The 24,171-nt window shown below is 38.1% G+C and overlaps 1 protein-coding gene across 10 annotated transcripts in view; it reads left to right on the top strand.

Annotated features, from left to right (window-relative positions):
• SOX6 (SRY-box transcription factor 6) overlaps positions 1 to 24,171 on the top strand; it is a 381,588-nt gene that overhangs the window by 82,413 nt on the left and 275,004 nt on the right. The gene's annotated exons all lie outside the window — the stretch shown is intronic.

The raw sequence follows: 24,171 nt of genomic DNA, 5'->3' as shown, positions 1-24,171 counted from the left end.
CTATTAATATTCAATATGAGCTATCAAATACAAGGTAGTCTTTGGGAGATCTGAAATATTGGCAAGTGTATGTGATGTTTATAGTTTTTCCCCATGACTTGCAAAGCACTGTAGTGGAACCTCAGTGCAGGAAGGAATTTGCTGATCAAGGACAGGTCAACGCGTACTCTTGAGGCATCTCACAAACTGTGTGTTGTTCTTCACCAGTTGCCTGAATGCCTTGTTATTTATTCTGCTAGTTGAAAATGAATGCAAAATGGTGATCTTTGGTTTACTAATGTGCTCTATTTTGTTGATGTTCTTACTGCTTGGGGAACTGCTTCTTACCATTACTTTCTGTTAATTAAGTAGCCACATAGATGCAGGATTTTTTTTATTGCGTAGTCTATGTTAAAATTGTCCTTTCATCTACATGGCATCAAAATGGCACTGTGTAGCATATATCATCCTTAAAATAACCTTTACTCTTAATTAACCAGATATATTCTTTTTGGCTTTTAGTTCTTTATGGTGAAGAGTTCTGAGGTAACCGAGAACTTGTTTTCTATGATACAGATTTTTTTTTTTTTTTTTATTGTGCATTAATGAAAAGTGTCAAATGATAACGTGACTTATTTGAAATTTCATTCTGAGTCATACCATGTCTTTTGTATCATCTGGGCTTTGTAAGTAGGAGAGCCTGCTTGGTATAAATTTTTCCATGGGGAAAAATTCTGACTAAAAAGGCTGAGAGCAGTTGACAGATTGGCTTGTGTATTCAATTATATAAGGCTAAAAGAAAACAAAATCTTATTGAAAATAAGGTTATGAAGGTTCCTTGATGCTTCAGTTATTCAAAGAAACATAATATCGGTGGAGGTGAAAGAATACTGACTGGAGAACTTGTTGGAGGAGCTCTGTTTTACAGAGCAAGATTAAAGCCAAAATATAATTCCTAGATCTAAAATTATTAGGTATTATATCTTATTTCAAAATTATACCCTTAACTGAGCATCTGATGTAAAGCAGAAACTAAATACTGTTCTAAAACAATAAAGACCATAAAATCAGTGTAGTCTATTGAAAAGACAAAGAACAGCAACACTAGAAAACAACAAACTAATCTCTGCTCTTTTGCTCTATTTTCTATGTAACTGTGGCTGCGTCTCTGAAAGCTGTAATTTAAACAAGTTTGGACTTTTGATTTTGATTCAGATGGTCATCTGAATTGTTGGGAATTCTTGTTTCTTAGCGCTTTACTTTCCAAGATGGTAGAGATCTCTACCAGTGCTCACTTATCTTTAGACCTGCAAGTTTCTCAGTGCTCTCTAGAGCTGGTTAGGCAAGTAGCAGTGCTTTCTGTTGATCTCAAGAAAGCGCTTTTCGTTTTATACCAGTTCAATAAATTAAATAAACCCTTCCTCATTTTTGGTTGAGTTCTGCAGATGTCTTCATAGAAAGCAATCTAGGATTTTGAAAAACTGTAAGTATAGGGACTGCTCACTGCTGCTTGGATTTGAAACTATATCATAAGCTTGCATAGAGAGGAGTTTGTGTTGGACCAAAATAGAATAACTCGTGTTCAAATATGTACTTAATGTTTTTTAATAGGGCCCTGAGAGATGGTCTGATGAGTATTTAGCAATGGATTCACAACATTACCATTCCATATGAATCACCAAAAGGGCTTCTGATTCACATAATATTTTCTACTTCCTATTCTACTTCAGAGTCTGCTAGGTGGTATATTTAGAAAGCAATTTCTTGATAAAAAGGAGGAAGATGATGAAGATTAAATAACTACGATTGCTGAATAATTGCTCTAAAGTATTTGGTACCCTATGGTCTGCTGCATAGTTGGAAAACTAGTCATATTTTTTTTAATTAAAAAAAAAAATATATATATATATATACACCTGATTTTAAAGCACAGCAGGTCCTCTTATTTCAGTTCTTAAACATGAAAATATATTTTTTTTCATGATGCTAACTTAAACATGAAGACAATACAAAATCTATTTTACTTATTTCTCTTTTCATTTCTCTTTTCATTATCATTCTCTCTCTCTTTTTTTTTTTTTTTTTTTTTTTTTTTGTGTGTGTGTGTGTGTGTCTGTGCTAGTATTTAATTACTCTTTACTCTTTTGAAAATTATTTTAGTTTAGTGTATTTAGGATAAATGAAGTTCCTATGCTGATTGAAGAGGGCAGGCTTTGCTTTGTTTGTTTATAGGATCATGAATTAGAAACTAATTGATCCAAATACTGAAACATAATTTGTGGTATTTGTCAAACATATTGGGAGTGAGACAATATTTTGGAAAATTGGTTTCACCTACTACAAATAAAATCTTTCTTATTTTGTCATTTAAAAATACCAATTGCCATACTGATTAAAATCAGATATCTTGTTTCTAGCATGAAAGTATCTGTATGGCAGTATAAAAATGCAACATGGACTAAATCTGGTGTAGCAGACTAAGAAGCAGGACTTCTAAATTTGCCTGGTATTGCCATTCCTTTGTAATTGAGTGAGCTGCTTAACACATCTGTGCCTTGGTTTCCCTATCACTAAGTGTTCATAAAATGACTTTACCCTCATGTTGTAAGAATGAAAAGCTGCAAACTATTTTCCCCAAAAGTGACGGAGATAATTGAAATGGGCATTACTGGTTTCCTATTGTTATTATTTTATTTGTGTTACAGTATGTAGAGACTTCAGATAAAAGCAAGGTTCCTTTGAGCAGAAGGCCTCTCTGCTATATTTACTTTCTAAATGGGCAATGCAGATTACAGGTGGACAGAAAATATTTAAATACTCACACAATGACAGTGAATTTGGACCAAATTCATCCAGACTGATTGCTACCTTAAATCAGTCTCTGCATTTATTATAAGCTGTGAGCTTTCAGGGGTTTAGATGTCCTTCCTTCAGGAAAACTAAGTAAAGGAGCAATGATTATGTGAGTATGGACAAGAGATTAATCGCGGTGTTTCTCTGAGTGCTTACGTGAAACTCCAATGGCCGAAGTCCACAAGAGTGTTTGAAAAACATTGGCATTCATAGGTTCATGAAAAACGGTGCCCCTATTCATTCACATAGATCCTCCTCTAAAACTCAAGGGACCATAGTTGTCATTAAGTGTGACTGGCATAATGCAGGCCACAGATATCCCCATAAACTCCCCTAGCCATGGCTAGCCTAGTGCATGTATCTTTGTGGGATGTAGCCTGACTGGAAAATGTACAGCGATAGGCGATGTACCACAACCTTTTGTCAGTTTGTCTTAGTGTTAACTTTATCTTATTTATTAAACTGTGTGCCATAATTTTCTCTGAATTCATTTACGTTTACAGCCATGGATTTCTGCATGGGTGAAAAATCCGGTTATCAGGTTTTCCTTTCCTGTGTAAATACTGTTAGATTCTGATAAAGTCTTTTTCTTTAACGCATTTGATAGAGTAGGCCACTTGGCTGCCTCAGTGCCGGATGTTTTCCATTGTTTTAACTGTTGTCAGGATTCGCTACTGGCCTCTCGCAACCATAATGGTTCGATGGAGAGGTAGTGGTTCTGCTGTCACTGTGTCACTTCTAATGAAAGTTTTCCCTCTTTCCCTCTTTACTGTGTGCTTTGCAAATGCTTCTCCTCCTACAATGCTGATGCATTTCTCATGTAAATGTTGCAGCTTCCTTACATATTAGTTATTAACTATGCTAAAAGTAAGGAAATTCAATAATGAGTGAATTATTTTGGTCTCAGTTATGCCTGTTTTTCTGGAAAGTATATTTAATCCCCATTTCAATATCATTATTTTTATTTTCTATTAAGTCCAAAGGAATGTGGGTAACTACATCATATCTGGTGCTGCGTAGTTATACTTGATTCTACAGTATCTATGTTTTATTTCTTGCATGGGAATTGTATAAACTAATTTTGAGCATTTTGAGTTTAAAACAGCTTTAGAAGGCTATGGATGTAAAATGCTTATAAAAACTGAAAAGTTTTCCACTAAGCAGAGAAAATTGTCAGAGAAACAACTAATTGATCTCTGCTCCTTTACAGCTGTGTAATGCTATGCATAACTAAAAGCTCCTGTTAAATTAATTAATGATTTCAATTATGAACTTTTCTCCAAAATGTTATGATTCGTATCAAGCTGATAATGCAATGACCTGGGAGTGTGAAATCTGTGTTATGTAGAGAGTCGCCAGTTAATTGATTCACAAATTATTTAAAGTTTGTTGCACCCAAGGGAGTGCTCAGATCCATGACAGCTATTTCTTAAAGTGTACAAACTCTTTTCTTTTTAAGATTGTCTTGAGCTAACAAGCATGATAAAATGCTTGTAAGTCAGATATTGGCAGTTCATAGTGTGCCTGTTAATGTATTGGAAGGATTTCTTTATATATTTTTTTTTTTTTTATTATTTCCTCCTGTGTCACAGTGAATGAATATATGAAAAAAGAAACTTCACAGGTATCAATAAGAAAAGATCAATGCCTTGCCCAGAAACGAATTTCTGTCTACCTGTTTAGGCCAATTACTTCTGTCATATTGAATGTTTCTGCTCACTTCCCTCATCACCTGCTATCACACGTTTCATTTCTGATGACTGTTCAGTAACTCTTGCTTCCTGCTACGGGAAATAATACAGTTTCTGAAAAAGCTTCTGATATTTAAAATGAAGTATATTTCATAGAGTGTTATGGCAGGAATCAGTTCACAGTATGAAAAGTAGTAATTATGCCAACCTGTATTTCAGAATTTATTGTTGCGAAATACTGTATTTCATTGACTTTGCCATGCCTCTGTATGTACAGAAGCTTGAACGACAAGTCTCATTCGCCAGAGATGCACGTAGACGGGAGGGAATGTTCAGTGTAATTTGGTCTGATTCTGACATCTTTGTGCATAAGTTTCACAACAATTAAAAATTGAAATGTACAAAGAATAATATAGAAGGAGGTATTAAAATAACTTAAAGTACTGTTAATATTTTATAAAGCTTTATTAATCTTTTATAAATGTTATTAAAGTGCAGTTGGGTTGGCTTCAGCTTTGTATGAAATGACAGCTTCTACAGATCCTTCTGTGAGTGCGAGGCTCTTGCTGAAGGGGCAGAAGGACCTTGTGTCTGTTCTGGGGAGAGACCCAGAAACCTGAGTCATGTTAGGACAGATACGTCTTGCTCTGAAGTTCAGGTTGTTGCAGTATTAGCAAGCAGCAATGTTGCATTGACTTGTTGCACTGTCGAAACATTTGGGATTGCTTCTATGTACAGAATGATTCTAGATCCTGGCAGTTAACTACTGTGTCAGATGAAATCATGGTGGAAACTGCCCATCAGCTTTCTCACTCTTGGAATATTCTGCCTACCCAGAGATTTAGGTTTCTCAGTTATCGGATGCTTTTTCTGCTTTTGTATGTCTGTTAAATTTTCCAGTGTCAACTCTCTCCTCGGTTACTAAGACAAAACAATTAAAAGCACACCTCTTGTTATGAAGTTGCACATTGCTGCAGGGCCATGAGAAGCTGCCTTGAAAGGGAGTGAATATAAACCAGTATCTGTATTGTTGGAAAAAAATACCATTTCAAATACTGAGTGACTGCTTCTGTTTCCTAAAATTAAGGAGCCTATAATCTCAGCACCATTAACAAGTGCTGTCATTCAGATACACAGTGTCTGGCTGATTTAAATAAAATGAAATGAAGATAGTTGTTTCTGGTCCCTTGGCTTCACTCATTGCCATAAACATATGCTCTGCGTCCCGCTTCTTTCCATCTTATTTATGACTTTAATTTGTTGTGTGGGCTGCGCTAGAAATTAAATTTAATACAATTCTCCAAGGGACCCTGTCATATAATAACATGGTAATTTCTGTGTATCCTTTTGAAAAATGAGGAAATTAATTCTTCCTGACATGTTCTAATTATTCCAGTGTGAACGGCAAATCCGTTTTTCCCAGCCCCTGAAGTGTTATAGGCAAATGGCTGCTGTTCAAAGCTGAGGTGCTAATGCTGACCAGCAGTGCGTTTAATTTGAAACATGAGCAGACACCTTTCAACACACCTTTGTAATATTGGAGTACTTTACAGAAATTAATTCACTACTTATTTGGCAGCTTAGCCTGGGGGTTATGGTTTCTATTCATCAATACTATAGTCGTGTTAGCGCAATGTTTCCTGTTTCCTCTAGTGCTCTGTGCCTGTGCTGCAAAATACAAATTCAGGAGGGTGCAATGGCTGGTTATAATGTACATATTTTTAAAGCGGGGACGTGGGTACCGTAGCACTAATGATTCTGTGCCATGGCATATTTATGGGAGAGAGGTACTACAAGGTCTTCAGGGTTGAGTTAATTACATATGGTGGTTAACATGTTCAGCTGAAGTTACAGGGAAGAAATTACGTAGAGCAACTTCCTGTGAGACAGCTCTTCTGCTCAGGTGCTGGCCTCTGTTCTGACAGTCCCTTGCCTGTTTCCATTTCTGCTGTAACGTTGAGGCCTAACTAAACCAGCGTGTATATGCTGTAACTTTAAAATTCCAAGATACACTTGGCATAGGTAGATTTTTGCTAAGGTGAAGGCAATGAATTAATCACACTAATGATTCTGGGCATTTATGACTTTCAATATGTTGCATTTGGGAATTTCTATTTCAGTATGTTAGCTTTGTGCAGGACTGCCAAGTGAAGTCCTTCAAGAGTCCCAGCTTTGTAATACACAGATGTTGTCTTTGTTAAGTGTTCTTTCAGAATTCAGATGCATGGAAGTATAAAAGAAATTTTAACTATTCCAAGAAACAGAATTTGACAGAAGGCACCAAGAGGAAGAGTCTGGAATCGCTGAGACTTCATTTACAGCTTTTCAGCCATAGGCACAGAGAAGAAAGAATAGTTTTCAGAAATGTTGCTGAAGAGCTGGAGTGAAGAAGTGTCTAAAATGCTTGCTAAGTGCCTAGCTGTAGGGAGAGATGGGTGAAGTTTTTTGGAGGTGCCAGTTAATACAGGAAAAAAACTGAAATTGGAGTTTCTGCTGAGGGAGGAATGGTGAAAATAATCAGTCTGTGAAAGGGAGTAGTGGTTGTCTAAAATGAGGTGGAGGGAGAGCTGAGAGAAAGCTTTATCAGCTAAGACTTGAGAAGATCAGGTTGAAGGCTGTTATGTATTTGAGTGGAGCAGTTGCAGTGGATGTGGAGGACAGAAATGATGTTATGGGGGATCTCAGAAAATAAGAACAGAAACCAAAGGCAGAGTCAGCAATGTCCTGAGGAACCTTGTAAATAAAGTTTAAGCTAATTGATTATCAAGTCATAGGAGATATATGGGAACCAGGAAGGTTTATTTTATGACGAAGAGACCACTGCTGAAGCAAAAAAAATTAATCTTCTTTTTACACATGGGATTAGTTTTTGCTGATGAGACAGGGAGCACTGTTAGAGCAATGATTAGACTTACTGGACCACGCCTTAGCCTGAAAGACTTTATATAATGTGGTCTGTAACAAATACTTAAATGAAAAATGTGTTCTTCTCTCTCCAAGTAGTTTACACTGAACTCTCTGAATACAGAAAGAGAAGAAAGAAATCTTATGTATCACTTTGATAAAGAGACGTTTTGAAACATGGCTGAAACTTTCTTCTGACCAATTCATAAGAGGTTTTAATTTCTTGAGAGGATCCTGTCAGTGATATTTTGTCATAAATACTCCATGCATCCTTGCTCAACACACTTTGTTCAAGGAGGTTCAAAATGCAGTCTAAGTAGTTTGACTACTGAATCTAGTTTTAATTTGAAAAAGTAAATTTTGGCATTAAGATTTTCACTATAAAGGCTAAATTCTCCCTGTGGATCTGTGCAATGGAAGAAGAAATTAATTCCAAAAGACTGGCAATCTTGTGAATAACTCCAGTGATAAAATATGTAAGACGGCGGTCTAAGTGTCTGAATAGCAAAATGGAGGAGGGCACAGCTTCATCAAAAAAACGTTGAGCATGTAAATATTGGGTGTTGTTCCTGGGCAGTCAGGATTCAGTCAAGCCTGTGACCTGCTGAGCAATAGTCTGCTAAGAATTGGTAGGTAAGGGGCAGAAACATAAGGCTAGCATGAACTCTGTATGCGTAAAGAAGCAGGACTCCACAAAGGAGTGTCATTGATTCAGTGAAGCTGGTTTATTCATAGCAGCCACATGTAGTGTGAGGAGCATTGGTTTAGTCCTCAGAAACATTGCCACTGCATCTTTTTTGCCTGCCAAATGGAGGTGCAAACAAAGCTACCTTCTTTTTCACAGGGTTAGATAGAGGGATCATAATCACAGAATCACAGAATTTCTAGGTTGGAAGAGACCTCAAGATCATCGAGTCCAACCTCTGACCTAACGCTAACAGTCCCCACTAAACCATATCCCTAAGCTCTACATCTAAACGTCTTTTAAAGACCTCCAGGGATGGTGACTCCACCACTTCCCTGGGCAGCCTGTTCCAATGCCTCACAACCCTTTTGGTAAAGAAGTTCTTCCTAACATCCAACCTAAAACTCCCCTGGCGCAACTTAAGCCCATTCCCCCTCGTCCTGAGGGGGAATCAGACCAACCCCCACCTCGCTACAGCCTCCCTTGAGGTACCTATAGAGAGCGATAAGGTCGCCCCTGAGCCTCCTCTTCTCCAGGCTGAACAAGCCCAGCTCCCTCAGCCGCTCCTCGTAGGACTTGTTCTCCAGGCCCCTCACCAGCTTCGTCGCCCTTCTCTGGACCCGCTCAAGCACCTCGATGTCCTTCTTGTAGCGAGGGGCCCAAAACTGAACACAGTACTCGAGGTGCGGCCTCACCAGAGCCGAGTACAGGGGGACGATCACCTCCCTAGCCCTGCTGGTCACACTGCTTCTGATACAAGCCAGGATGCCGTTGGCCTTCTTGGCCACCTGAGCACACTGCTGGCTCATATTCAGCCGACTATCCACCATCACTCCCAGGTCCTTCTCTGCCAGGCAGCTCTCCAACCACTCATCTCCCAGCCTGTAGCTCTGCTTGGGGTTATTGCACCCCAGGTGCAGGACCCGGCACTTGGCCTTGTTAAACTACATACAGTTGACCTGAGCCCATCGGTGCAGCCTATCCAGATCCTCCTGCAGAGCCTTCCTACCCTCAAGCAGATCGACACATGCATAGATCTTATACCACCATCTAGATCTTGTTTCTGCAGCCTGTCCGTGTGTAGCTATTGCAAGCACAGCAGTGGAAGCTGTGGCCAGCTGTCTGAAGTCTTGCAACATCTGCTGCTGTCTGAAAGCCCATTTGCAACTCCAGTCTACGCACCAGGATTAGCCAAGGCACTCGTCATTCACTGTGCTCTCCTGTGTCCTTCTCTGCATCTACATCAAAACCTTCAAGACGTTGTACACTAATAGTTCTGCAATGGTACATTTACCAGAAAATAGAGAGTATAGTGAAAGGAATATTTTAAATGAATCCATTTTTGCCTTGTCCACTGTGTTTACTATATCCACAGTGGTAATGTTCATAGTACTCGATGCAGAACCTCAGGATAGAAAGCCTCAGCGTTCAGGTAGTGTTTAGTGCCTTGGCTGCTGTGCTTTCAAATAAATTTCAGTGTCCAAGTGTTGCTCAGTGACATGCCTGATAATTTCCTCAAGATGAAGATCATAGGATAATTTGGTTTGCAAGGGTCTTCAGGAGGTCTCTCGTTCAACTTTCTGTGAGCTCTGATCAGGTTACTCAGTCTTTATCCTGGTGGGTCTTGACAAACCTCCAAGAGACAGCACAACTTCCCTGGGCAGCCTGTCCCACTGCTCGTGTCTCCTTATGGTGAAAAAGGCTTTCCTTATGTCCAGTTTAAACCTCGAGTTGTTTCAGCTTGACTTCTGAAGGAAAGCTTAGAAGAGCTCTAAAATTGGTTATTTAGGTGCTAATGTATGCTAATTCTTCTCAAATCTTGTTGCCTTAGTGACCGACCATATGTAGCAACTTCTCTGCAGTCCTTTCTTGCCTTAGATTTTCGGTTGATAACTGTAGGTATAACTTGTTCTAATCTCTTTTCCCGTAAGGTATCTTTTCAAGGGGAACCCCTCAGCTTGAATTCTGCAGTACCTATTTTGGTTCCCCCTTAAAGTGCATCCTGAGAAAAACACAGATGTAAATTCTAACAATGCACAACAGATGCTTAACAACAAAAGTTAGCTGCTGAGGTTGGTGCGGCTGAAAGTTAGCGTATGAAGAGTGGTGCTGTTCCTACTCTATGTACTTCATGGTAAGGTTTCCAGTACTGGATTATGCAGAAAATGAGTGGTTGCATTTGGTCTGAGCTCATGACCTCTATTTTTTGCGCCCTTTTCTCCCTCTGTACTACTAAATGTTGGTTTCATCATTTGTTAGTTAGGGTGTCTTTTTTCCACCCCTCTCTTCCTCCCCACCCACCCCATAAGATTTGATTTGCAAAGGAAATATTTAATTAGAAATTGAACCTGTAATCTCAAAGGCCGCCCATTTGAGCCCAGCCAAGTAAATAATAACCTGTATTAGTTACAGTTTGATAGTTAGGTTCTGTGTTATGTTAATTGATGGCTCAAATCCACACAGGTGTCCACAGGACTGAACCACGGCTAGTGTTTTGGCAGCTTCAGGAAGCGTATCAGGCTTGCAATGGAAATGGCACTTGATCCATCTCCCCATGCCTGACGTTCGCTCCTTTTGGGTCGGGTTTGCAGCAGGTTGGTGGGATAAGGTGAAGAGGCCTGTGTGGCCCATGGAGCACCCTCTCTGTGGGTAAATGGAGCCCTTTCAGTTTCTAAGGCTATCAGCCTGGCACGAGCAATAAATTTATGGGCAGAAAACAGAGAGGAAAGCAAGACTACCACATCTGTGTTAAAAGGTCTCTTGTTTGTCAGAAAGAGGAAGCAATGTAGGAAATGGAGGAGGCAAGGTCTGAATAATTGTTTTTTTTTTTTTTTTTTTTTTTTTTTTTTCTTTTTCCTGGGCTAGAAATACAGTAACTTCTGTAGCAGATGAATGAAGAGTTGTTTGTCACTTTTTTTTTTTCGCCCCTCTAATTATCTTGAGTTCATTGTAGATATTTTCTGTGGCAAACCTTTTTTCTGTTTATCCAAGACACATCACTGACTGAATAACCAATAAGCCTTTTTCTCCTTCATCTATTCAAGCATAAGACTGAGATAATTGGCTGAAAGAAGAGGGGGGTCACCATCACAGATATTTTAGGGCTACTGACAGTCTCTCTCTTCTAGATACTTGAGGAAAAAATGCTCAAAGGTCTGCTGATATTCTCTTAATGATTAATGCTTTTGATGGTATAAGTTTATAAATATGCTTTGTATACATTTTTAGGAACACTAGTACAGGGATGTCAGAATTAAAACTGATACATTCTAAGATGTGATAAGTATATTCTCATTCTTTTTTTCTTCTTTTCATTCTTAAATTTTGTTCTTTCTCTCGTATAAGTCTATATCTACACTGTACTTGTAATCTATTTGGTTCATTTCTTAAGATCTAAAACCTTTAAACGAGGGATTTAAAATTGGACAAAAAACGCAACTTGTGCTTTCAGACATTTCAAGCAGAAGAGAGAATTTTTCTTTTTTTTTTTTTTTTTCAAAAATATGTAAAAATTTGTAATACAGTTACCAATTCTAAATCTACTCTTAGTCCTAAACTCACCCCTACATTGCATTGGCAGATATTGCAAATAACGAAACTAAAATGCAGAAGAAATTAAATAGAAAACAATTTGGCATTTTAGACAGTAATTAGATTTTTTTCTTAAAGTAACTATCATTGTCCGTATCACTCAAGTCATTCCAGATTTTGAAAATTCAGAAGTAATATTTAATCATACTGGCATTTTATTCTGTGGAAAAATATTAATGTTTTGCACATTTTAATATAAAAGTATTTTTTATACAATGTTAAAATCAAAAAGGTAGAAAGATTATTTACTCCTGGACATGTTGCTGGGTCTCATCTGCTCTTTCTCTTGCAGCGATATATAGAAGTTGATGGTCTTGCTTTCTTATTACGTTTCCCTGGCTAGCATCTGTCTTCACTATGGGGAGCTCGAGGTCCCTCCTTTCCTTGGCCTCTGTACCGGCCAGCCTGACTTCTGCTGCCCTCACTGGAACCTCCCGTCACCAAGTGCCACTTCTCCCCGTGCACACTCAATGGCCTGAACTCGCCTGGTGCTAAAATTATGCCGCTTCTGTGTTACTACCTTTTGGTTGCTGAGTCTGTCAGACTTAGATTTCTGTGAGTCTGAACACACGTGGCCTTTTTCTTAATTCTGTACAATGATCTGGATTTTGTTGCTTGTTTGTTTTTGCATTATTTTAGCAAAGAATTCAATATTAGATGCATGCCACTGGCAACACTGACCTTACTGATGATTAGATATGCTGAAGATATTCTCAAAATCTATGAAATTATACAGTATAAATAGAAGCTGTAGAATACATTAGTTTTATATTGTATTTACTTGGTGAGTGGATAATGCAGAAGTGACTTCATATTTTGCACTGATTGACTTAAAAACAGCATCTCCCTCCCAACCACCAAATAATACCTAAACAGTCACATGCAGTTCCTTCAGTTTCCTTGGCAAGAGATGTAAAGTAGGTAGAATGCATGGAAAAGTGTTAGGCAAGGGTTTGTAATCTTATGGCAAAACCCTACGCATGTGAATATTCTGCATACCTTCTTCTCAGAGAACATCTGATTCTTCCTCTTCTTAGAGAATTCATCTTGCCGAAATAATTTTATAGTGCATTAAAATTATCCTACCAGAAATGATTTTCAGAATGCATTGGACTAATGCTTATGGTTATTAGTGTTTATTGTTAATGGTAGAAACAGAAGTTACTAAAGAAAACTGTTAGCATAGCAGAAGAAATTCAAGGAATAAGTCCTGAACCAGACTAGGATCAGTTGAGCTCTCATCTGGAGCTGGGGAAGGCCTTGCAGCATGACTTCCATGGCCCCTGCCAGGCTCAGCCCGTGAGTTGAAGAAGATATCCTAGAGGAAAGGGGAAGGTCGGGGAGAAAAATGTCCTGGCTCTTCCTTCGTTAAACTGCTGCTGTGTCAGCCTGTGCACCCTTTCTGCTTGTCTGCTATCGTATGGGAGAGACATGGTGCAGGTCCCACATGAGTTAGTGTCTGAAATCGCATTTAAAATAAATAATCTAGAGGAAATTGGATGCTCTTTAAAATCCAGATGAGAGCTTGATAGCAATACTTCTGAAAAACATTGCCAATTGTGGCCACTCACTATGTTCACATGTACCAGGGCATGTGCCTTGAACTGTTTGTGACCCCTCCAAAACTGTGCTAGTGCTGACTAGGTCCTGGGGAAATTCAGCTGCCTAACCAGGCACCCAGAAAGGTATGGGAATGTGAATAGTGTACACCTACAGGACCACTGCCCACACAGACGTGGGAGCATGAGTTAAACACATGTACATAAAGAAACGGTAACTGGGGAGAACATATCCGATACCGGTACAGGATCTGTTTAGCTGTAGGAACGTCTGTGTTTCCTGTGGCAGAAAGTGTGCTGAAATCTTGCAAACAAGTCACCTGGTCAGGAGCTACAATCTGAAAGCAAGTAGAAGGGCTGTAACATAGCATGATTGTTTGGTTAACATAGTTTTTTTTTTTTTTAATTATTTTTTATAAATAGAGTTTCAAGTCAGCATGACTTTAATGCTGACCCTCCCAGTACATTAAAAAAAAAATTAACACTTGAATCTAACAGCGTGTTAGCAGCTAATTCGTGCATTATTTCAGTATCATTCATAAATTACTTTTGAATCCTTTGACTTAAGAAAAAGAAAATCCCACAAATCCTACTTTTGGTCAAAGCATAAGACCATAATTAACTCGGCATGTGCTCTTGAATTAAGAACACAGTGTTCTGAGCTTTCTTAAAAAGCTTTTAAAACGTTGGGGGAATACTTTCATAGAGCCTTATTGACTGAGCTGAGTTTTAAGATTTGTCACATATGAAGTGATGTTAATTAAATATTGTTATTCCTTTCTGTCAATCAAGGAAGGTTAAGCTTTTTTTGTTACTTGAACAAAAAAGGAAGTGAAACAGGTGAAAATATATAAAACAGCCGTGAAGAAAACAAGAGGAATAACGTAGTAGGAATTTAATTAGTCAGAATTTATGGGGGATGCAGGAGGTTTAGGTGCTAATTCCAAAGCATGGCATTTTTTGTAGTCCTAATACCATTTGAGTATTTTTGGACTTTCTGCCAATATATCATTTACCTAATGAATGTAGAAAATATATGTAGTGGCAGAAGGCCAGTGTGCGATACAAGCGTATGGTTTATTTGAAGTCGTATTTGCAAACTGGTTTTTAACATGGCTGTCACTGGAACCTTCTTCATATTAAACCAAAATGTCATTAATCAGAATCCCATTTAAGATTGCTTTAGCTCTTTTGTCGCTGCTATGGGCGTATTTTTAAGATAAAATGAATTATTGTTTATATTAGGTATTCAAGCATTGCTGATAATGTCTCCCCAAACCATGAATTTTTAAATGACACGTGTTTATGTTTATTTGCTTCTGTCAATGTGCATAAGCCTGTGGGTGTGTCGCATGCAAGGCCTTCTTTAGGACAAGGTTTTCTAGAACTTCCCTTTTTGAAGAAATGAAAATTGGATTATAGTTACATGACTTGAAATGCTGGTACTTAAAATCCACTACCAAACATCATATGGTCTTCTATATAACTATTATAATTGCCAGTTCTAAGGATAAAACATAGACATATGGCTATATTATTTCATCAGCGTATTAAGCTTGGACAGTGTATTACTGCCATAGGGCTTTATTAATACTGTCAGTATCGAAACCTTTGAAGGTGTGAAAAGCACCCAGGAAGAAATGCTTGATGGGGGGGGAGGGAGGAGGAGTGGGCCATATTTCTGTGTGAACAGAATTAAATTCATGTGGGGAATTCTGCCCTAAATCTTTAGTTTCGTGCTTTCTTGCTGGTCTTTGGGAACTGTGTGGCCCATGGATGATCTAGAGTCATGAAAGGATGCCTCAAAAACTTGAGTGCTTTTGAAATTGTGTAGGCGTTGACGTAATATATCATGGAATGAACTTCTTCCACAGCTCCACTTTGGAAAATTCAGTTGTCTGTAGCAAAGTCATGTTTGTATTTTTTTTTCCACTTCCTCTGTCTGACAGAAGAAATACAGGAGCTTGGGTGAACTGGAATGATTTTGCTTTATGATGTTCTTTTTTTAATCATCTGAATACCAGTTATTAAGAAAAAAAAAAAAAGGATAAATTTCCCCAATTTTACTGTTACATGACTTAAAGCAACATAATTGGCATTGGAAATGTCATTTTAAATGATCAGAATATTTTTCACCATTGAGGTATGCTTTTTTTTTCCTAGTACTTTTTTTTTTTTTTTTTTTTTTTTTTTTTTTTTTTTTTCCCATTTTGTCCTCCGTGAAGAAATCCCAAACTCGATAGAACAAGTCCCTGAGTGACCTGAGTCGCTTTCAGCAGGACATAGGAATCAATGACCTCCAGAGGTCCCTGCCAACCTATGTGACTCTCTGAGGCTGCACCGCCCTGGTCAAACCTCATGGGCTGAGCTGTTGAGTGTAAGAACACGGGTGCCCATAGGTTGAATTAAAGAGAGATGCTGATGAGCTTTGATGGACTGGATAGAAGAGAACACACAGGATATACTGAGCATCTCATTTTACTTTGGATAAGGAAAAAACATTTTGGTTATAGTTGTATCTTCTTACTTACATCTTCTGGATCTAGCACACATATATGATTATGAAGTATTCTAGTTTCCTTATGTTGTTAAAGACAGAATAACCATCATATTACTGTCCATGAGTATTTTGAAGGGCTTTGAATTTTTATTGGGAAGTGATAGCAATGTTAAGTGCTGCATCTCTAGCCCTTCAGGTAATCTGGGAGAGCAGAAAGCTACTCAGTCCTGAAGCAGTTTTGTTTCACAGTACAAGACGTTACCAATTAGCAATTAAATTAATCGATTTGCCCTGCATTAGCTATTAGTTTTGATACTGACTGGTAAGTAACATATTACACAGCTTTGAAAAAGTCTGTTATACTTTGATCTGCAAATATTTTATTAACAGAGGCTATAAACCACAATGAGTGGCTCAGTTGTGGGTGGTTTTTTCATGCTTATTTTGATGATATAGCAGTATCTGGGGATGACATACTGTAGTGAGTGAGGATAAATATGTGTTGCCAAGGTCTAAACAGCAGCAATATGGAAGTAATTCAGCAGTCAGTTTCACTCAAAGTTTGAAATCTGTGCTGTATTAGAGGTATGCATAGAAGCTGTGTTAATTGCTAGCTTGTTTTCCATATGGTTCTGTTTTAATGGAGCACATTTGTTGCAGATGGTTGGAAAGTGGGTTGGACAGTGTCTAAACTGGCTATGACTAATTCATACAGTGATTATACTATACTTTAATGTTTAACAGTCTTCTTTGTAAACTTCTTTCATTCACAGTTCCCTTGCCATTGAAATGCGGTCCAAGATAACTGAAAACTATTCTTCTTTATTTAAACTTGGCCCTAGAGAAGAGCAAGAGCATGGGGTGTGTAGTCATCTTTTCCCCGATTCAAATTCAAAACCACACCCCAAATTGGTTCCTTCAGATGGGTTATCTCCATCATTATTATGGCTTGCTGAGCATATTTAGCTGAGGTAATGGACTCTAAGAAGAGCCACTTGAGGAACTGAAGTGACCTTAACAAATGCCAAAACTGGCTTTGTTCACACTGTACCTCTTCGCTGGTTTGCAACTGGCTGCAGCCATGTCAGATACTAATAGCCAGTTCTTCTTTGCAACTTCTAATATTGCTAACTTGGACTTGAGTACATGAAATGCTGGCATTGTGGTGAGGTGAAACTGAAGGTCCAAATGCAGAAATATTTTGTTATAGATCAATGTAATGATGACACACACCAAGAATCTTTCATCTATAAGCCTGGTGTTTTAACAGATCATCAGTGAATTCATCCTAAGTCCATAGAGGAAATTAAGACATAGCGGATTCCCTAGCACTGATGTAGTCATTTCTGACTATAGTTTATTTGGGTCTCTGATGACAAAGCTTCTCTGACTGACTTTCTTTGTGCTGAAGACTGGAGTGAATGTCACAGGCAAGCTCCAGTTGATGGTTCTTACTGAAGAAAAAAAAAAGAGAGCTACGGTTCAGTGGGTTTTTTACCATTTTTACTGTTGTTTTCTCACATTGTCACTAAAATATTCTCTTTGTTATCTGAATGGGACATCTGCTGACTGGCCTGGCTTTCTTTACCTGATTGTGTGAAAAGTCTTGGTTAAATCTGTTAGGCCTTGGAGGCCCTGTAACCTGCTAAGTGCTATAGAGCCTGAAAGACATTATGTCCTTGGACTAGCTTGTCTCTTCTGCTTACAGCTGAAGAGAACAGATAAAACAAACTCACGTAGAAAGGACTGGGGTAAATGTAATTTTAATACACTTGTGCTAATGAGTAGTTGCATTTTCCTCACCCTAAAGTGTATACAAATCCATATGGAATAAAATGTATTTTACAGTAAGGCAGAAAAATAAAACAGGCTAAGTTTAAAAGGGAGCTTTGCTCTGGCCATATTGCAAACCTGCTCAATTGGAATTGATAGTTTGTTCAAAGTGGTAGGAAATCCACTTAAAATGGATTGCAACAAAGGATAATGCAGACTGGCAGCTGGCAGTAATATATCTAAACTTCTGCTTTGATGCAATAGTACTTTAACTTAAAGATTCACTTAATTTATAAGTTTTTCTCAAAGCTTTCTTCCGCTCTGTGTAGCACACTGTCTGTGCTAAGTTCAGTTTGAAACACGTTTACGTTTGATTGGTGTTTTTAGGTTTTGATAGCTGCTAGTTCTTCTCTACAGAAGTAACCTTTTAAAATGTCAGTTTTAATGTACAAATTTTATGAGAATAAAAAGACTTTTTTTTTTTTTAATACTAATTTTAGACTGCTATAGAGCTTGTCGTCAGCTTCTGTTGTCTCAGGCTGAATCTTGGAAAATTAAGTGAATGCTCACTATAATAAAAGGTGTGCTCTGCACTTCACGAGGAGGAAGAAATAGTTTCCTTTTAAATTCTCTTTCTGTGTCTGTTGCACAACTGCCAAAGTAATCTGTTCTTTTACGCGTTGATATTTACCCTCCTTCCTTCCTTCTTTCCATCTGTCCTTTTGTCTGTCTGTGCGTAACGTGTGCTGGATTTCCTACAAGAGAGAGATCCTCTCCTCTTAGGAGACAGTTCTCCCTGGGAAGAATAATGTCAGGTGCATAAGAATTGATGTTGGGCTCTGTAACAGAAAAAAACTTATAAATTAGGTGTACTTTATAACAAATATTTAATGTAAAACATGATTTAAAGAGTTTTTCCTCTCACCGTGATAAAACATTGCATTGCTTCTAAAACGTTAGATAAACTGTAATCCTAATTGCAGCAGCTTTTCTTGTAATTTGTCATAATGTCTAGGTTGCTGTGTCATATACTTCATTAAGGGGTGACACTGAGATTCAGAAGAAATGGAAGCTTAAGCTTTTCCCCCAGTCCAGTGCCCCTTGTTCTTAAATCAGAAAAGCAGCACTTGTTTTGGTTTCAGGGAGCTGTGGTGCTGCAACAATGGTCACCAGAGGTGGGAAGGGAAAAGATAATGATTTAAACAAACAAACAAACAGAAAACAACAAAAGCTACACAACAGCAGGAAAAACCCTTGGGATTAAAGGCAAGCACTTTATTCTTTTCTCTCTCAAACCTCTTGCATAAATTCTGCACGCATATGAAAGAATTATAAAAGAGACGACATTCAGGTTTTAAATATCAACAAGATGTATTTAGTTGTGATATTACCTCATATGGAAATAGAATTTCTTTATCATCTTCCGGTCATGCTTCCAAAATTGTCTCTTTTTGGTCATGATTCTTTTCAAAGAAGTAACAGAGCTAAGCCTCTTCATTTAATTGTAGTAAAATGTTGCCCTACAGTAGAATAAAAAATTATTTTTTTTACTAGTTCATATAGAAAAACATATAAATGTAATAATATTTTAACTATAGTTTGTATAGGTCTCTCCCATTTAAACACTATGCAAATCTTTCAGACTGCAGGGCAAACAACTGTGAGACTGTAATGTGAGATGTAGCAAGTATACACCATAAATTTGATAATCATACTTGCGAGTTCTTCATATTTCTTACAAAGAATCAGGAGGAAGAAAATTAGAGGGAGAAGAACACAATGGAATCATGAATATGTGTGTGAAAAAATAAGAATCTCCTTGATCTCCTGCACTTTCTGTGCTAAAGCTATCATGCCGAATGCCAGTCATGTGCTGTGAGTTACAGTGGAATGCGGGGCTATTGTGGAATCAGAATTCCTTTCAGATTCCCTCCATTATTTTTAAAGTCCTATCATCTCCTATCATGTTCTGTCTGATGAAATAAGAAAGGGATCCTTTTAATGAGGGCAGGAGAAGACTTAACTGGGCAGCTTGCACACGCTGTCCAACTGGACTGATGGCCACTGTTTAGGGAAACGGGTGGGAGGCGATTTTAAAAGAAAATGAAAAAAACATTTGTTTAACTGCATGGCAACACAAATATTTTACCAAGTGAGGGCTGGGTATGCATTTCATTACGACAAAAGGTGGAGGCTTGAGGGCAAAAATAAAGCAAAACAACCTCTGTCTAGGATTTAAGATAATCACTTTCTCTGTGATTATCTTAAACTTCTATATAAACTTATGTTTTTAACTCTTTGGTTTCTCACAACCCTTTTCTAATCTGTACTAGTCCATCTCAAGGAACCGTTCACCAGTGTTTCCTGTCAAGTGCAGATGTTAGCAGGAAGTTCCTGGGGTTTGGTAGGGAGTCCTTGAGCTCTCCCAGGCTGTCGCCTCTCTCCTTCTCCTCCTGAGTGCTGCTCCCTCCTCTGGTGCTGAGGCATCTGCTTCCTAAGGCACCTGCTAGTCCTGTGCCTTGTGGTGTCCTCTTTCAGACACCAGAGCTGAGAAATGGCTGCGTGTTTCCATCTGCTCTAACTACTTGGCTTTGAAGAAAAAGCTGAGAACAGACCCTAATGATTTTGCTTAAATGCAAGTGTATAATACGCACATATATGTGCAGATATTAGAAACATATCTATGTATGCAAAATTGGAAAACCCGTGTTTTCAAAGTCCATGTGGAATAACCATATTTTTCACAAATGTCAAAGATCAAGTACATTGTACAGCTCATTCTCTGTGATTGTCAGCTAAACTTCATAGCCATACGAAGGAATCTTGTGCTCTGTGTATGTGACTTACTGCTTGGTGAAACACTGAATGATTACAAGAATGTTTAAAAACATTGAATTACTTTGCTTGCTAAACTGCTTTGGTTTCTTTTAGTATGAAAGAGTTTCTGGGTGTGACAGCAGTGGAAATTTTGTAAGTTTAGATATACCCCAAAATATTAGTATATGTCAGCAATGATACATTTTCAAAATCTATTAACCTGAACTCTTTGAGAGTGGACTGTAAAGGAGTCTTCGTACCGTATTTACCAGTATTCCCTTCTAAGAGGTTATATGTTCTAATTCCACTGTTTAGAAAGGAAACAAAGTCCTGATAATTTGACTGCCCAAATGACTGCATACATCGGATGTCTGCAGGTCTAAGCAGCATAATGGAAGCGCACGCTTGCAGCACCTTCCAGGTCTGAAACACCGTGTGGCACAGCTCCAGAGAGATCTGTCAGTCTGAAAGCTGTTGCAGCTGGAGCTGGATTTCAGTCTGGACCTAGGAAAGATAACGTACAGGATATAGCATGTAAACACAGTGCACTCACTGTTCTGACCTGATTAATTTGTCTGTTCTGATCCACATTATAATAAAACATTGCAATTTTAGGACAGGTTGACTGCATATTGAAAACTTTAACAGTAGAGAAAAGAAAAAGAAACAAGAACTGTTCCTTTTTTTTTTTTTTTTTTTTTTTTTTTTTTTTTTTTAAGTGGTACCTGTTTCAGACTGCTTAGCAATTCAGTTTCCCTCGTATGCCTCATTTTATCAGCAAATCTTGAAGCAGTTTAGAAAGGTGATTTATACAGGTATTGTTTCTCCTGTTTTACACATGGGTAAACCAAGGCATAAAAAGGTAATTGGCATGCCAGGTACAGAGTCAAAAATAGTCTTTATTGTTCTGTATGCCTCCTTCTTAGGCAACACTGATTGAGAGGTTTCGACTAGTAGGAAAATTGTTAAATGCTTCAAGGTGCCTAGTGAATTGTCTTCTGAGAAGACCCATGGCTATCTTTTGTATGTGACTGTGAAACTACATAATTATACGTGTATATGCAAGTGCCCTGTATCGGCTAGGTCATGTTGTATCCACCACCAAACTTAAAACCTGTAACAGTTACATTTGGCCAAGTTTCCCCTTAAGCTTAGCCTGTGTTTCTGAACTGATACTAAAGGCAAGTTTGCATATGGATAGTTTTCCATAATTTGTGCAGGCTACTTAGGTGAGCTAGCATGCAACAATGTTTTTTGAAATGTTCATTGAGTGTATCGTCTGCATGTGAAAGTGTATGGGTAACATTGCTATTCCTTATAATATGAAATAGTTTATCAACTTAATTTCTGCCCCTCCCTGTAAATTCAGTTGTGAATTGCATAAACCAGTATTTTCTTGCAGGAAACAGCTTGGAATACAATAGCCCTACCATTTATTGAAATTAAATGGTAGCAGCCAGAAGAGTTGGAGCTGACTGCTTGTGTGATTTATTTGTCTAGTTTATTTTAATGACTGAAAAAAATTAGCAAACACAAAAATAGGAAGACTACAATTGTGAAGAGAGTTTAGGGCGTTAGTTCAAAAGTTCATTGGTATGTTCGTAGTGGCAATGGTTCCAAAACCAAGAAAGAAATGTAAAAGATATTGTATGCTGTTTTGTACATTATATCAGAAACCAGATGGGAATGAAGTTTTGGAATGAGATGGAGTATCTAGGATTGCAGTAAGGTTTAAATTGTAATAAGAATTTCTGGTGGTGAATATGGTAATCTGATAAGTGACTTTAAATCAAATATGTAAGTTGCTTGCTGCTGTAGTTCCTAGGGCTGACAAAAGCTACTTTGTATGACCCAAACGCAGCATTCTGGAAACCCGAAGAGCAGACAGCTCTGCTTTCTCTTATCTGACAGATGCACAAAGCTGTGCATACACTAGGGACTGACCAGGTGGAATAGGAGGCAGAGAACCTGTAGAGAAGGGTACATGGAAAAAAAAAAAAAAAAAAAAAAGAGAGAGGTTGTGCATAATGGGACAAACCAAAGAGCTGTTACTGGTGCTTAGAGATGAGCGCTACTCCTGTTTCACAGTATATGATGATAGAGAAAATTGCTGTTTTGTATAATCCCTGGTCATGATGGGGGGTACAAGCTGGTAATTCAAAGAACAAGATTGGGTTTCATTATGACTGTTATATGGGTTCCATTATATACATAGTGCCATGCTATATGGGTTTTATTATATGTGCGTGTATATACACACATATGTGTGTAGTGATTAATCTGTTGGGCAACTTGAGTGAAAAGCATTTTTAGAAGGATCCAACTCTTTTTCTTCTTTGTGTTAAAACTACTTATATTGTTATGCACAAAATCTCAATGAGTTGATTTTTTTTTTCCTAGAAATGCATTTTATTCTGCTTCCAGTCAGTGCAGAGCATACTGTGACCTTTGCTTGTGTGCCTTAGAACTATGTTCAGACAGGTGAAACAGTAAATTGTCTCTTATGCTGTGTATTGGCCGTCAGAGTTTCTGGGCTCAGCATAACAGAGCACTGGAGTTACTTTGAGACGTATGTTGATGGGCCCAATTGAACTCCTAATGTACATGTATGAAAGCCCAATCAATGTCTTATTCTGCACCACACTGGCATGATTACTGCTTTGCTAGGATTTCCACTGTGCCATGCCACTAGTTGCTGCTCTGCCAGCCCAAGTCTTGTCTGACTCCTACCCTGAAGTCTCAGATTACTGGATTACTGATGTTCTTTGACACATATTTCTATGTTCTATGTTCTATTCAGCAAAAGCCACAGAATGCAAAGTGCTGCATTTGTGTAGGTGCCGATTGTTCTAATGCTGCCTGTACACGGGCTGTACCTGGACAGCTCTCTAGCTGGTAAATGTGAAATGATGCAGATAATTTGCTATCTAAGCAGCTCTGATCTTAAAGCATGAATTCATGTTCTGTGTAGGATACTAATGCGGATTTTATTACTTGTTCACTAAAAGAGCCATAGCATATGCCGTACATTTTAAGGAACAAACAGAACTTTTGGGGAACGGTGTATTTGCATGGTGAATATCAATATGGTAGCTGTCACAAGATGCCTTTAAAATACTTTGTTATGATGAATTCTACAAACACAGTATGTTTACAGCCACAAATGAAAATAAAGGGAATTTCCTGGCTGTGAGTTTTACAGGATGGAGCCACCTATCACTTCGCACAAAGTCTGTTTTTCCTTAGAAGCTACTGCATTTGTTTTCTAAATAAACTTAGCAGTGTGTTTTCTGTCGCAGAGGTGGTTTTAGTCAAGAAAAAATAACAGCGAAGAGGCAGCCAAGGAACACTAGTGGATGATGCATATGTCTGTGGAAACAGGTCTCTTATCTCAAGATTTGGTTATGTTGGCAGACCGGCAGTTAAATTTAAATAAAGAGTGGCAGTAGCTAATGGCAGTGATATCTCTGGGTTGCAGGACACTGTTGTGAAGTTCAGCATATTTTCAAACAGGTAGAATACCACCATGTAGTTAATTTTATTAACATTTTGTTTACCAGAATTCATTTGCCACCTTTTAAACAGCTGAAGTGCTTGAGTTGAAATTCTCAGCTGAAATTACTACTTTTGCACTTAAGCATATTTTCCTTTTTGATGTAGGTCATTTCAGTGACTTACATGTTATTGTGTTAATATTTTTAAGGGCAAGTTTCCACCCCTCCACCCCCAGGATTGGGACTATATTCTGAGGGAGTGTAGTGGCAAAGAAGTGGTAGAAGCTGGCCTGTACTGTGTAAAATAGAGAACAGTAGTAGTGTG

The sequence above is a fragment of the Aythya ferina genome (assembly GCF_964211825.1).
Source record: "Aythya ferina genome assembly, chromosome: 5".
Lineage (NCBI taxonomy): Eukaryota > Metazoa > Chordata > Aves > Anseriformes > Anatidae > Aythya > Aythya ferina.
This window is presented reverse-complemented; position numbering and strand designations above follow the sequence as displayed.